This window comes from Panthera uncia, assembly GCF_023721935.1.
Source record: "Panthera uncia isolate 11264 chromosome C1 unlocalized genomic scaffold, Puncia_PCG_1.0 HiC_scaffold_4, whole genome shotgun sequence".
NCBI lineage: Eukaryota > Metazoa > Chordata > Mammalia > Carnivora > Felidae > Panthera > Panthera uncia.
This window is the reverse complement of record NW_026057585.1, coordinates 87,250,793-87,263,399: the sequence shown is the minus strand read 5'-3', so window position 1 is coordinate 87,263,399 and position 12,607 is coordinate 87,250,793. Positions and strand designations below refer to the sequence as shown.

General features: G+C 45.2%; 1 long non-coding RNA gene and 1 pseudogene across 1 annotated transcript; one reads left to right on the top strand and one right to left on the bottom strand.

Moving 5' to 3' along the window:
- The first annotated feature begins 6 nt into the window (after window positions 1-6).
- On the top strand, window positions 7-2,602 carry LOC125912970 (uncharacterized). Its single transcript, XR_007454884.1, has 2 exons — window positions 7-95; window positions 2,287-2,602. It is a non-coding gene; the product is annotated as an uncharacterized LOC125912970 (long non-coding RNA).
- Window positions 2,603-10,554: 7,952 nt separating this feature from the next.
- On the bottom strand, window positions 10,555-12,314 carry LOC125913716 (RNA transcription, translation and transport factor protein-like; annotated as a pseudogene).
- Window positions 12,315-12,607: the final 293 nt, after the last annotated feature.

Genomic DNA, 12,607 nt, shown 5'->3' with positions numbered 1-12,607 from the left:
CCCCCCCCCCTCCTACCTGGGCGCAACGCCTGGACCGGCAACGGTTCTTTCCCGCGAGATCACCCGACGTACGCCTGCGCAGGCGGGCGGCTAGGGTACGTGCGGCAGCCTCGGTCTCATTCATTGGCTTCTTGAGCTGTGTCTTTCCCCTCCCCCAAGCCCGCTCTTTCTTTCTTTGGTGCTTTATTTTCCCGCCCTTTTCTGCCTTGCAGCGGTTTTTCCTTTCCTTCCCCTCTCCACCCCAAGTCAGGAAACAGCCGTTTTAACCCCTACGCCAAACTTTACAGTTATTGCCAACTTAGACGGAGTTTTAAACCTTAGACTTGAGAGAGACTGCCATACGGTTTCCTGTCTGGTCCAAGTAATGCCCTGGCTTTTATTAGATTGCTGATCAGCCGCTGGTATTGAGTATGAAAGGGAAGGAAGTGTGTGTCCTTGAGAGGAGGTGGGCCTGCCTCTCCAGGGCTTTCAGCACGCCGTGGGTGCACTCCCAGAGGGCCTGTGCCAGGGCTGCCCCTCGCTCACACCCTTCTCACACCCTTCTTCCACCTGCCCACCCTGTTGCCTCTTGATCAAAGGCCCTTCTCAACCTTTTGATTGGACCACAAACCTCACATTTTAGTCTCCGTTGTCATCCACAGCTAGCCCTTGTTGCTAACGGCCTGTGTCGCAATAGTCCTTTCAACTTTTTGGTCTCAGAATCTCTTTATGCCCTTAAAAATTATGGAAGACCCCAAAGGGTTTTGTTTGTGTGGGTTACAGTTAACTAATATTTACTGAACTAGAATTTAATTTTTTTTTTTTAACGTTTATTTATTTTTGAGACAGAGAGAGACAGAGCATGAACGGGGGAGGGTCAGAGAGAGAGGGAGACACAGAATCTGAAACAGGCTCCAGGCTCTGAGCAGTCAGCACAGAGCCCGATGCGGGGCTGGAACTCACAGACTGTGAGATCATGACCTGAGCCGAAGTGGGACGCTTAACTGACTGAGCCACCCAGGCGCCCCTACTGAACTAGAATTTAAAACAGAGGAAATTTTAGGGCGCATTAACACACAAGCACACAGCCCACTGTCCTTCATCACACATCCTGTGGCCCCTGGGAAGCTCCGCTCTCTGCTTGTGAAAGACTGTGCAAATGAAAAAGATAAATAATGTTTACTATAGTTTTGATCCCTTGAAAGGGTCCTGGGGACCCCTACCAGACATTGAGAACCACTCCCTGCTCTATCAGACTCAATTTTTGGAGATGAGGGACCACTTATTAAAATGCCTCTGGCATGTAGCATAATGTCAAACAGACAGCAGGAACTCAAGTACTGTTTGATTATATGAACTTTTACTTTATAAAAGGCAATAAAAGCATTATTTTTGCTTCAATCCAAAGCAGTTACGTGACAAGGGTGGTGATGGTCGGCTCTGCTCTGTAGCAGAGCTATTGTTTTCCTGCACTTATGTTTTCCAAGAAGCTTTGGACACAGTTTGTTAAAACACTTATTAATTACCCATCATGTGTCAGACATTGTGCTAGATGCTGGAAATTCAGGGGTGAAAAACATGGAACTTAACGTTTTCATAGAAAATAAAACAAGGGGTGCCTGGCTGGCTCGGCTCATTGAGCATCTGATGCTTGATTTTGGCTCAGGTGGTGATCCCAAGGTCAAGGGATTGAGCCCCTCATCGGGCTCCATGCTGACTGTGGAGCCTGCTTAAGATTCTGTTTTCCTCTGCCCTTCTCCCTCGCTCGCACACACGCACACACTCTCTCTCTAAAAAGAAAGAAAGAAAGAGTAGAGAAAAAAAATATTCAAAAATTATTAAGATGACAGACAATAGCAGAGCACTAAGACAAGTGCAGGGTTGGTTTTTTTTTTTTTAATGTATTCATTTTTTGAGAGAGAGATGGAGATAGAGCACGAGTGGGGGAGGGGCAGAGAGAGAGGAGGAGACAGAATCCCAAGCAGGCTGCAGGCTCTGAGCGGTCAGCACAGAGCCCGACGCAGGGCTCGAACCCACAAACTGTGAGATCGTGACCTGAGCCGAAGTCAGATGCTTAACCGACTGAGCCCCCCGGGTGCCCCCAAGTGCAAGGTTGTCTTGAGTGTGGTGCCCTGTGTAACTGCACAGGTGGCATATGCCCATGAAGGCTGTTCTAAATGTTAGCCATCATTGTCATTACTCATAATGTTTGAGAAATAATAGGAGCAGGTGAGGTGTGAATATTTACTAACTGGAATTGCTTTCGGCTTCACGTACCAAGTGCCCCTTTGATCTTTTGTGTTTTAGAATCCCAGAGCCTCACAAAAGATGCTGTTGGGAAAAGCAGAGAAAGCCAGCGTCTTTCAGCCAGCAGGAGCTTGAGGTGGACGGTTTGCCATAAAAGCACCACATTTCACTCCGAGCACACAAAATACCAGGACTGGTAATTTTTTCGAAGACCAAACGTTAATCTCGGAAAATGGTCTGTGAGCACTGTGCTGCTTCTGGAGGAAATTATGTTTTATTGGGATTTATGTCAGAAAACCACTTTCCTTGGGTAGTATCCTCAGAACCGCACAAAGAAGACCAAAACGTACAATAATACAACTATGAATTTCCTTGATCCTGAGACTGCTCTTTCTTGATTTACGGGCCGTAGCATAGACGTCATGCCTGAGTGAGTTGTGCTGTTTGCTAGAGGGAGACTCACAAACACAAAATCCAGGTGCTAAGGCCTTGGAATGATGAGCCTGTCTCCATCAGCAGAACCCAAACGTTGCGTCAATATATCAAGATTAACTTTACTGGGATAACCGTTGAATTCAGATGATTGTCACAGACGGTGCTTAGCCCTGGGCCTCTGTCTCCATGGGCAAACAGTCAATTAGAAGCATGCTTTTTAAATTTATTTCATAAGACATGCCTGATTTTCCTATGAGCCTTCTCACTAATGAGTAGGCAACAGGCCAAGTTCCCCAGACTGAGGAAGATTTAAACATTCCTTATTTGTGGGTTGGGAATTTTGGAGCACACGCGTTATGTACACATTATCAGTTGTGTTCAGGTTCTTATAACCTCTGGCTCTCACTAGTTCTGCTCTGAGGGTGAAGACACTGTGAATATGCACATGTGTTCATCATATTCCTTAGATAATCTATTAGCACATAGATTGCTACCTTGAATTTGCTTAAGGTAAGAAAAAATTACTTGGTATATCTTGGCCTCGTTTTAATATCTTAAAATAACATTTTTCGTAGTTCTAAGTGTCCAGCATGTATTTAAAAAATTTCCGAGGGGCGCCTGGGGGGCTCAGTCGGTTGAGTGTCCAACTTCAGCTCAAGTCGTGATCTCGAGGTTCATGGGTTCGAGCCCCACATTGGGCTCTGCACTAACAGCTTGGAGCCTGGAGCCTGCTTCAGATTCTGTGTCTCCCCCTCTCTCTGCCCTTCCCCTGCTCATACTCTCTGTCTCTCAAAAATAACTAAACATTAAAAAAAATTTTTTTTAATTTCCGAAATAATTTCTTTACTATAAAGAAAACAGGGGCACCTGGGTGGCTCCAGTCGGTTAAGTGTCCGATTATTGGTTTCGGCTCAGGTCATGATCTCGTGGTTCCTGAGTTTGAGGCCCACAGCACAGAGTTCGGGCTCTGTGCTGGCAGTGCGGAGCCTGCTTAGGGTTCTTTCTGCCTCTCTCTCTACAAATAAAATAAATAAACTTAAAAAAGTATTAAAAATGAAAACAAATATCACCTGTGATCCTACAACTCAGAATTCATTAGTATTAACACTTTTATGCATTCTATGCATGTATCTAATTGTTAAAATTGGAGTCATACTGTATAGTTTCATAACATGGGTTTTTTTTTTTTTTCCACCAGATAGATTATAAAGAATATCTTCCCTGGCCATTAAATAGTTTTAATAAATACAGTTTTTTTAAAAAAAAATTTTTTAACGTTTTATATATTTTTGAGACAGGGAGAGACAGAGCATGAACAGGGGAGGGTCAGAGAGAGGGAGACGCAGAATCTGAAACAGGCTCCAGGCTCTGAGCTGTCAGCACAGAGCCCAACGCGGGGCTCGAACTCACGGACCGTGAGATCATGACCTGAGCCGAAGTCGGCCGCTTAACCGACTGTGCCACCCAGGCGCCCCAGTAAATACAGTTTTTAATAGCTGCTGTAGCAAGTATAAATTGGGTTCAATTGCCAGTAACAGAAGCCTGAAATAATCTTGATGATGATAGCTAACACTTATTGAGCACTTCAATGCCAGGCACTTTTCTCACAGAAAAGCAAAGAAAAAAACTCACATAGTAGAATGTTACAGTTTTAGCAGCCATTTAACTCATGATTTTCAATTATATGTTTTTTTTATTGTTTAACTTTATTTTTTATTTTGAAAATTTTACATCCATGTTAGTTAGCATATAGTGAAGCAATGATTTCAGGAGTAGATTCCTTAATGCCCTTTACCCATTTAGTCCATCTCCCCTCCCACAATCCCTCCAGCAACCCTCAGTTTGTTCTCCATATTTATGAGTCTCTTCTGTTTTGTCCCCCTCCCTGTTTTTATATCCTTCTCAGGCCAGGGTGACAGCACTTGTCCCTTCACAGTACAACTGTTAAGGGATGTCCAGAGGGATCTAACTAGATCACCTGGGTTCCACACATATTCCTCCCAACCCCCATGGTGGGACAATAATAACCCTACCTCTTCCTACTGATGTACTTTAAAATGGTTAACATGGTAAATTGTTATATTACGTGTATTTCCCCACATTAAAGAAAAACACCAGGCTATAAAATAGAAAAGACTTTAATCATTCAGTAAAATGCTGGATCTTTGCATTTACCCTCCCCCGAAATTTTCATTATTAAAACTCACCGCGAGAGGAACGTCATTGCATATCCAACGTTTTGTACATTTTGGTTGGGACACATTCCTAAGTGTTGACTTGGTGGGTCAAAGAATATGAATTTTAAGAACTTAATATATATGATCAAAATACGCTTTGGAAAGATTCTACCAATTCACCCTCCTTATATAGAGTTTGTGTATATTATCACTATGGCGTATAAATATATGGTAACAAAGAATTGTGTAGGGAGTTTTTTTTAAACACATACACATGTACATATATACACTCATTGTGTGTAATTATAGTTTTCTTGTTATTTTTGGGCTCAGATTATTGCAGAGATTTAAAAAATACCAGTAAACAAGCTTATTAATGTTCTTCTTGGAACCATATTTCATAACCACTTGGTATTTATTTCTGTATCTGGAACATGAGAAGAGGCCCACGATTATGGGGAAAAATCGCATTAGGTTTATTTTTCACATGGAGAGAACTTAGGCACAAAACGCAAAGACACAGAGATTTAATTATTTACTCTTACTGTACTCACGACTATGTGACTTGGTGACCGGCCAGCCTGCTGGCATGTGGGAGGATCAGGTGACTTGGAGCTCTCAGTGAAAAGTTCAAGGTGTTACTGGGTTCTGATTTAGGGCAAGATGACCTCTGCCCATCTTTTGACTTTCCTCTCTCCTGGCTCCTATGCACAGTGTGTCCCACTTTAGAGCATCTGTTTCTTTCTCTTTTTCCTTTCTTTAAGTCTGATGCTTTCTAGAATCCTCTTTGCTCACTGATAACTGTTGGAATGGAATAACTTCTGGACCATTCCCGCTTTTATTTGTTTCTTAAAAAAATTTTTTTTAGTGGGTTCTACACCCAACCTGGAGCTTGAACTCACAACCTCTAGGTAAAGCATCACATGTTTTGCCAACTGAACTGGCCAGGTGCCCCTGGACCATACCCATTTTTATTTAATTATTTCTTTATTAAAGAATTCTTTTGAAATGTGTATTTATTTTTGAGAAGGAGGGAGGGGCAGAGAGAGAGGGAGACCCAGAATCCGAAGCAGGTTCCAGGCTCTGAGCTGTCAACACAGAGCCTCATGCAGGGCTCGAACACCCGAACCGCGAGATCCTGACCTGAGCGAAAGTCAGACACTCAACCAACTAAGCCACCCAGGCGCCCCACCATACCCATTTTTAATGGGCATTTCAGCTTAGTTCCTTGCCCTGATGATCAAAACATAATCACCTCTAGCTGTGCTCCTTATGGGTTCAACTCTCTCCTGGTTTCCAGTCTTCTTTTTCCCAATCTTGCCATACCCACGAGACGGTGGGGGCGGGGGGGGGGCCCGGCAAATCCCTCAGGTTTGTCTTTGTCTCCTGGACTTTCACCCTGTGAAGTACGTATTATTATCCTTATTTTTGACTGAGGAAGCTGAGGCTAAGAGAAGACCAGGGGTTTCCCCAAGATCCACAGCTTGAAACTGGGTAGACATTTGCTGTTCTTATTTCCTGTTCGGGGGATTCCCGACTTTATGTGTCTCACTGAGAAGGAAAACCTGCCTCACAGTTTAGATGCTATAGAAGCGGACGCTTTTTTCCCCAGCCTCCCTTGCAGCTAAGGTGTGAACCTGCGATCTAGGCTTAACACATCACATACCTCTTTTCAGGATTTGGATAGCCTGGGCTGGAGTCACAAAGAAGCAGGGACCGCAGAGAACTCTCCTTGGTGGCTGTGGTGGTCACAAGAGTGGCAGAGACCAGTGCCTGGCCAGTTATCATTCAGCACTCCAGGACGGGCAGCTCCTCTGATTTGAGTGTGGCGTTGGAGCCCTGGGGTTCAAACCCTAAGCATCATGGGGGTTTGGGGATGAGTGGGGTCTCTATGGCTGGGCTGGGCATGGAGGAAGTGGATGCTATGGGCTGTCAACTTTTTTTTTTAATGTTTATTTATTTTTGAGAGACAGAGAGATACATGGCATGAGCTGGGGAGGGGCAGAGAGAGAGAGGGAGACACAGAATCCGAAGCAGGCTCCAGGCTCTGAGCTGTCAGCACAGAGCCCGACGCGGGGCTCGAACCCACAAACCGCGAGATCATGACCTGAGCCGAAGTCAGACGCTCAACCGACTGAGCCACCCAGGCACCCTGTGGGCTGTCATCTTTTAATGGGCCATATCATTTTGGGTAATGAGCATCTTACTGTCAACTTGGATAGAACGAAGACAGAGAATCTTCCCCCAAATTTCAGGATTGCCTAAATGCTCTGATACCCAAGTACAATTCTGAGAAGGATGTGGGCCTCTATGCAACTAGGATTACATTTTCCCATCCTGATAAGTAAGAGTTCAGAGCCAGCTATACTTTGGTGTAGAAAAATAAGGAAACAGTTTGTATCTTGCATCCAAGTACTATGGAGCATAAAATATTAGCTGTACTTGGGAAATAATGCACACATGTTCTTAATTTTATTTAGATCTCAACTTGTGTCCACCCTCATCATCACGCCCACAGTGACTTGACCATTCGTAGCGAGAGGGAAAACTGGGTCTGGGTCTGAAACTTGGGCATTTGCTCATTCAGATGTCTTCTAGTTCTATCGAGCGATGTCAAATCAAAAGACAGCGTCTGTGAAAGAGCAAACGCTTCACCTCTGCTGGACCGTGACTCTCACATCGACCCTCTTTGGGAATGCAATGCGTGATCCATTGGGAAAGATCCCCAACAAGCTGGAGACGTGAGAGGGAAGGAAACAAGGGTTGATGATAATAAGCGAGTGTCTCAAAGGCTACCGATTGTATGGAATCAACTCTCGGATCTGGGGTCTTGAGGGTGAGGAGGAAAGCACAGCAGTGCCCTTAGGGAGGCCCAGAGAAGCAGGGACCACAAGGAATTCTCCTTGGTGGCTATAGTCATCATAAGAGAGGCACAGGAGTTTAGTTGGAGCCCAAAAGACTAATACACTTTAAAAGTCAGAGAATGCAAACAGCTAAATAGTTGTCGCTATAGGAATTGCTGCTACTTGCATATCCTAAAAAGGACCCAAGCCATCACCCCTATTTGACAGATGAGAACACTGAGGCCCACAGAGAGGCAAAAACATCTGTAGTTAGTGACAAGATCGGGGTGGAAATTGGCGGGTGCCGACTTTCCTTCCAGTGTGTTTATGCTGCATCACTGCCGTTTCCAGCTAACTGAATGACTTGTTCACTGATGTCCCAAGAGTGTCAGGTTTGTGGGGGGATTCCAAAGCATCCAGCAGGTGAGATGGACAGTGGAGTTAAAAGAGAATGAACCTTTGGAGTCAGAGGTGGGTCTGAATTCTTGTCCCAGCCACTTTCTAGCGGAATCCTGGGCAGTTTCCTCAATATCCCTTATTTGAAGGATAAAGATGATAATCACAGGATTTCATCGGGTTTAAATATATGTATGCTAACCATGAGCAAGAGTTAATCCTTGAGAGTACTTTGTTCAGTATCGTTATTAATGTAGTTTTATCTCTGCTGGTAGGGACCCATGGTAGGGAAACAATGGGTATTAAGAAAATAAAAAGTGAAACATTAAATATTTATAAGATTGAAGAGTATCATCAAGGTTGCCATGTATGGATGTTTAGGTTATATACCACCCAACACAGGGGTATAGTTTACACAGAGTATAATGTGAATGGTGACCTCTGGATTTGCTCAGTGTGCGACCTGAACAGTCATGGTGGTGGCCCCGAGGATAACCTATGATTAATGGTCTTCATTTAATAATGGGATGTTTTGTAACAAGGAGAGCAGAAAGCAGTTAAAGAATTTTATGGTTGGAAGGTCCCTTGGAGATTATATGGTTCCACTTCCTCGTTTTCCAGATGTGGAAACTGAGATCCAGAGAGGGAAAGGGACAGGCATCATCCAGGGAAGAACTGGGGCAAGAATCATGTCTCTAGGTTCTTTGGTAATTGCCCTTTGTGTTTGCGAATGATTTTCTTTGTTGGTAGGAGTTAGTATTCTGCACCATATTTTAAAACTTCCACAGAGAAAGAAGATCTGTGGCTGTTTTGCGTCTTCTAAACTTTGTTCAGAATAGACTCAGGAGGGCTCAGCAGAAATTTATTTAGTTCTGGGTCCTTGCACTTCAGTGTCTTAGAAGTTTCCTCAGGCCAAAAAATCCCTATTGAGCAACACCCCTTGCAAGCACTCTGTTTGCTTCTGTTTTTGACTTGATATTAGTTGGCAAGCTGTGTAGTTTACTAACACCCTCGACTAGGTTGTTAGCTTGGGATTAACTCAAGAACAGTGTCTCTGGAGGCCAAGTGAACTCCTTTAAAGTTTGCTGTGCAGAGTTGACAAACTGTTTCAAATTATAATTCAAAATCAGGGGCGCCTGGGTGGTTCCGTCGGTTAAGCGTCCGACTTCAGCTCAGGTCATGATCTCACGGTTCAGGGGTTCGAGCCCCGCGTTGGGCTCCAGGCTGACATCTCAGAGCCTGGAGCCTGCCTTGAATTCTATCTCCCTCTCTCTGCCCCTCCCCCACCAGGCTCTGTCTCTGTTTCTGTCTCTCTCTCAAAAATAAATAAACATTAAAAAATTAAAAGAAAATAAACGGAGTATGGAGAAATTATGAAAGGGAGTTTGGTCTAGCTTAGCAGGTCCTTAAACCTAGGCTGCGGGGTTTGACTACTCCTCTGAAAGTTTTCTGTCTGTAGCTTTCTCAAAAAGATGCTCCTCGTTGCCCACTTCTCCAATCCCTGGGGCAGGACTTGGGTTAGGAGCCCTCCTTCCTTCCCAGTGCCGCTTCTGAACCATTTCTAGCATGAAGGCCTTGTTCCTACCGCTCTCCTATCATCCAGTTCACCCACCTCTGCCCTGTCCTCTTCCTAGGTTATTTCCTCTCATCCATTGCAGATTTTTTGGAGGTGGTATCATCCAGAATGTAGGCTTGAGGAGTCAGGTATTCCCGGGCTCTGGTTTCAGGCATGCCACTTTGTAGCTATGTGATCTTGGGCAAATTACTTAATATCTGAACTTACCTTGCCTTAGATGTAAAATGGGATAGAAATAATACCTTGGCATTCCATGCTCATTCAGCTAGAAAGTAAACAAATAATCATCAATCGGTGTATATTCTGTGAAGGGCTTGAGGTAGAGAATAAAGAGGGCCTACATCGGGGAGGGGGTCTGGAGGGAGGGGTGCCATTTAAGCCGAGACCTGAAGAAAGAAAAGAAAGATTAAATGGGATGAAGATACGTGCGAACACTCAGCACAGTGCTGGCCCACGGTAGGCACTCGATAAACGTTAGTGATGATTACTTCTGTTGGTGTTGCTGTATTGGGCACCTGGCTCTGAGCCTCCTTCTGCGTCTTCAATGTCTATGCAGATGGCCCATTCCACATCCACTCTGGTAGCTCCTTTCTCTTTTCCCCACTTTCTTGAACTTTATTATTTTTTAAAAAAAAATTTTTAAGGTTTTTATTTATTTTTCAGACAGAAAGAGACAGAGCATGAGCAGGGGAGGGGCAGAGAGAGGGGGAGACACAGAATCCGAAGCGGGCTCCAGGCTCTGAGCCATCAACACAGAGCCCGACGCGGGGCTTGAACTCACGGAGTGTGAGATCGTGACCTGAGCTGAAGTCGGACGCTCAACCGACTGAGCCACCCAGGCACCCCACTTTCTTGAACTTTATTAAAGAAAAAGCAATGACGGTCAATCTCTAGAACATCCTCAATTTTCCGGGGTCCCTCCCTGGAAAAGGTGGCATTGGGTTTCCAAACGCATGCCAGAGTGTACGTGATTCCCAGTTGCACGAAGCAGGTGAAAAGCTGAAATCCTAAAATGTTCATCCTCCAACTTTCCCCGGTCTTGGTTTGTCTTCCCGCTGCCACCGGCTCCCCCCCCCCCCCCCTACCGCCCCCACCTTGGTCTCTGGATCCACAAGAATCACCTGAACAGCTGCTATGATTTCATGAATTTTTGTCTGTAGCTCTCTGAGTTCTTCCAGGTGCAGAGATAGCAGAATTTGAGCAGCTTTCCTAAGAACTGCACTTCCTGTTCTGAGATAGTCTTATCTAAGGCGCCAGGCAGGCCCTCTTTTGTTTGATTTGCTTTGGCAACTGCATCCTGCCGTCAGGAGCTGTAAATCGCCATAAGCACGACCAGGTCGTCACCCTGACTTCCCCAAGAAGGTTAACCAAAGCCATGGCACCAGCCCGAAGACCAGAGTTATTTACATCCAGACTGATGGATGGTTCTGCATTTTTCGTTGCAACACCAATACGTTTTCATTATCTGGTACCAAGTTCTTGTATTTTTCAGCATTATCTCCGTGTTCAAATCGGACAGCTAACCCGAGAAGGCAATCTGTTGCTTCTTGGCGATCTTGAATCTTGAAAGGACAGTTAACATCTCTGAAATACTTTTCAGAGACACTGGGCCAGTCTCTGCTGTGGATGCTTCTTAAATTACTTCTGTCTTCGATCCTGTAGTGTCTGATTTCCTGGTCTTTGGGCTAAATAATAAAGTTTCTGAATCGTGTATCGTCTTTGCAGTTGAAGCTGGCATGCTTGCGGCATGGTCCTAGCTTCTCGCTCTTTTACCTTGGGCTTCTGCTGGTGACGGGAGAGGTGAAGAGGAGTGGGCAGCACAGGCCACCAGTGACACGGCAAGGGCAACCTGCTAGTCCTGTGACCCTCAATACCAGTGACTTTTACGTCTGCTTCCCCTAAGTGGCTACACCCTGCACCTTGCCTCACCCAGGACTCTCATTTCTTAACTCTTAAATTCAGGTCTTGAGCCTTAAAGGCTCCGTAGGGGAGACAAAGCTTCACCCCCATTCCACCTGGGTTTCCGGCCAGACCTGAGAATTAAGTTGACCAAGACAGATTAACAGGAGAAAGGCATGTGGATGTTTACGTGGCCATGGGAGCCCCCAGAGGAAAATGAAGATCCAAAAAGCAGAAAGGCCCAAGGGCTTACATACCAGGTTGAGCAAAGGGAGACAGTTGTGGAAAAGTAACTGAAATATATGGGGGGGCCAAGGGAAGGTAAGAATTACTTTGACAAGGTCTGTTTGGACAGAATTACTCCCCATCCTTGGTGATCAGAATTTTTCTTTCCTCCCGGCATAGGAGAACATCTTTCACATGGGAATTTTATCACCTGCTTTCAGAAAGAAAAGGGCGGTGGGGGGGGGGGAGCAGACTGTCCTTTGTACCTTCTGTTTTTCAAGTGTCTTTAGCTTAAAATAATCCTATGCCAAAGTGGCGTATACTGGGGTGGCGTATTCTGCCACTCTTCAGCTCTGTCTGGACAAGATCTTTTGATTAGGGTTATTCATGGAAGTGAAGCAAACAGAGAAAGGCGGCTAGATCTCCAGGTGTGGATTGTCAAAGGACCCCCAGAGCTGTCCCACACAGCCTGTGCGGCCCGGAAGGCAACTGACACACGTCCAAAATAAAACTCACCACCTTCTCCCTGAAATCCATTCTCTTCCTGCGTTCCCTACCCAGTTCATCTGACTACCATCTGCTCATAGAAATCAGTGTGTGAACGCTCGACTTCTGTCCTTTGTTTGCCCTTCCCCTAAAGACGTAATCAATCTCTAATCAATCGCCGCCCCTGGCAAAAGATATGTTGAAGTCCTAACTCCCAGAACCTCAGAATGTGACCTTGTTTGGAAAGAGGGTCATCGTGGGTATGATTAGTTAAGAGGAGGTCATGTTGGAACAGGGTGGGTCCTTGATCCGATACACCCGGTGTCCTTGTAAGAAGAGGATAT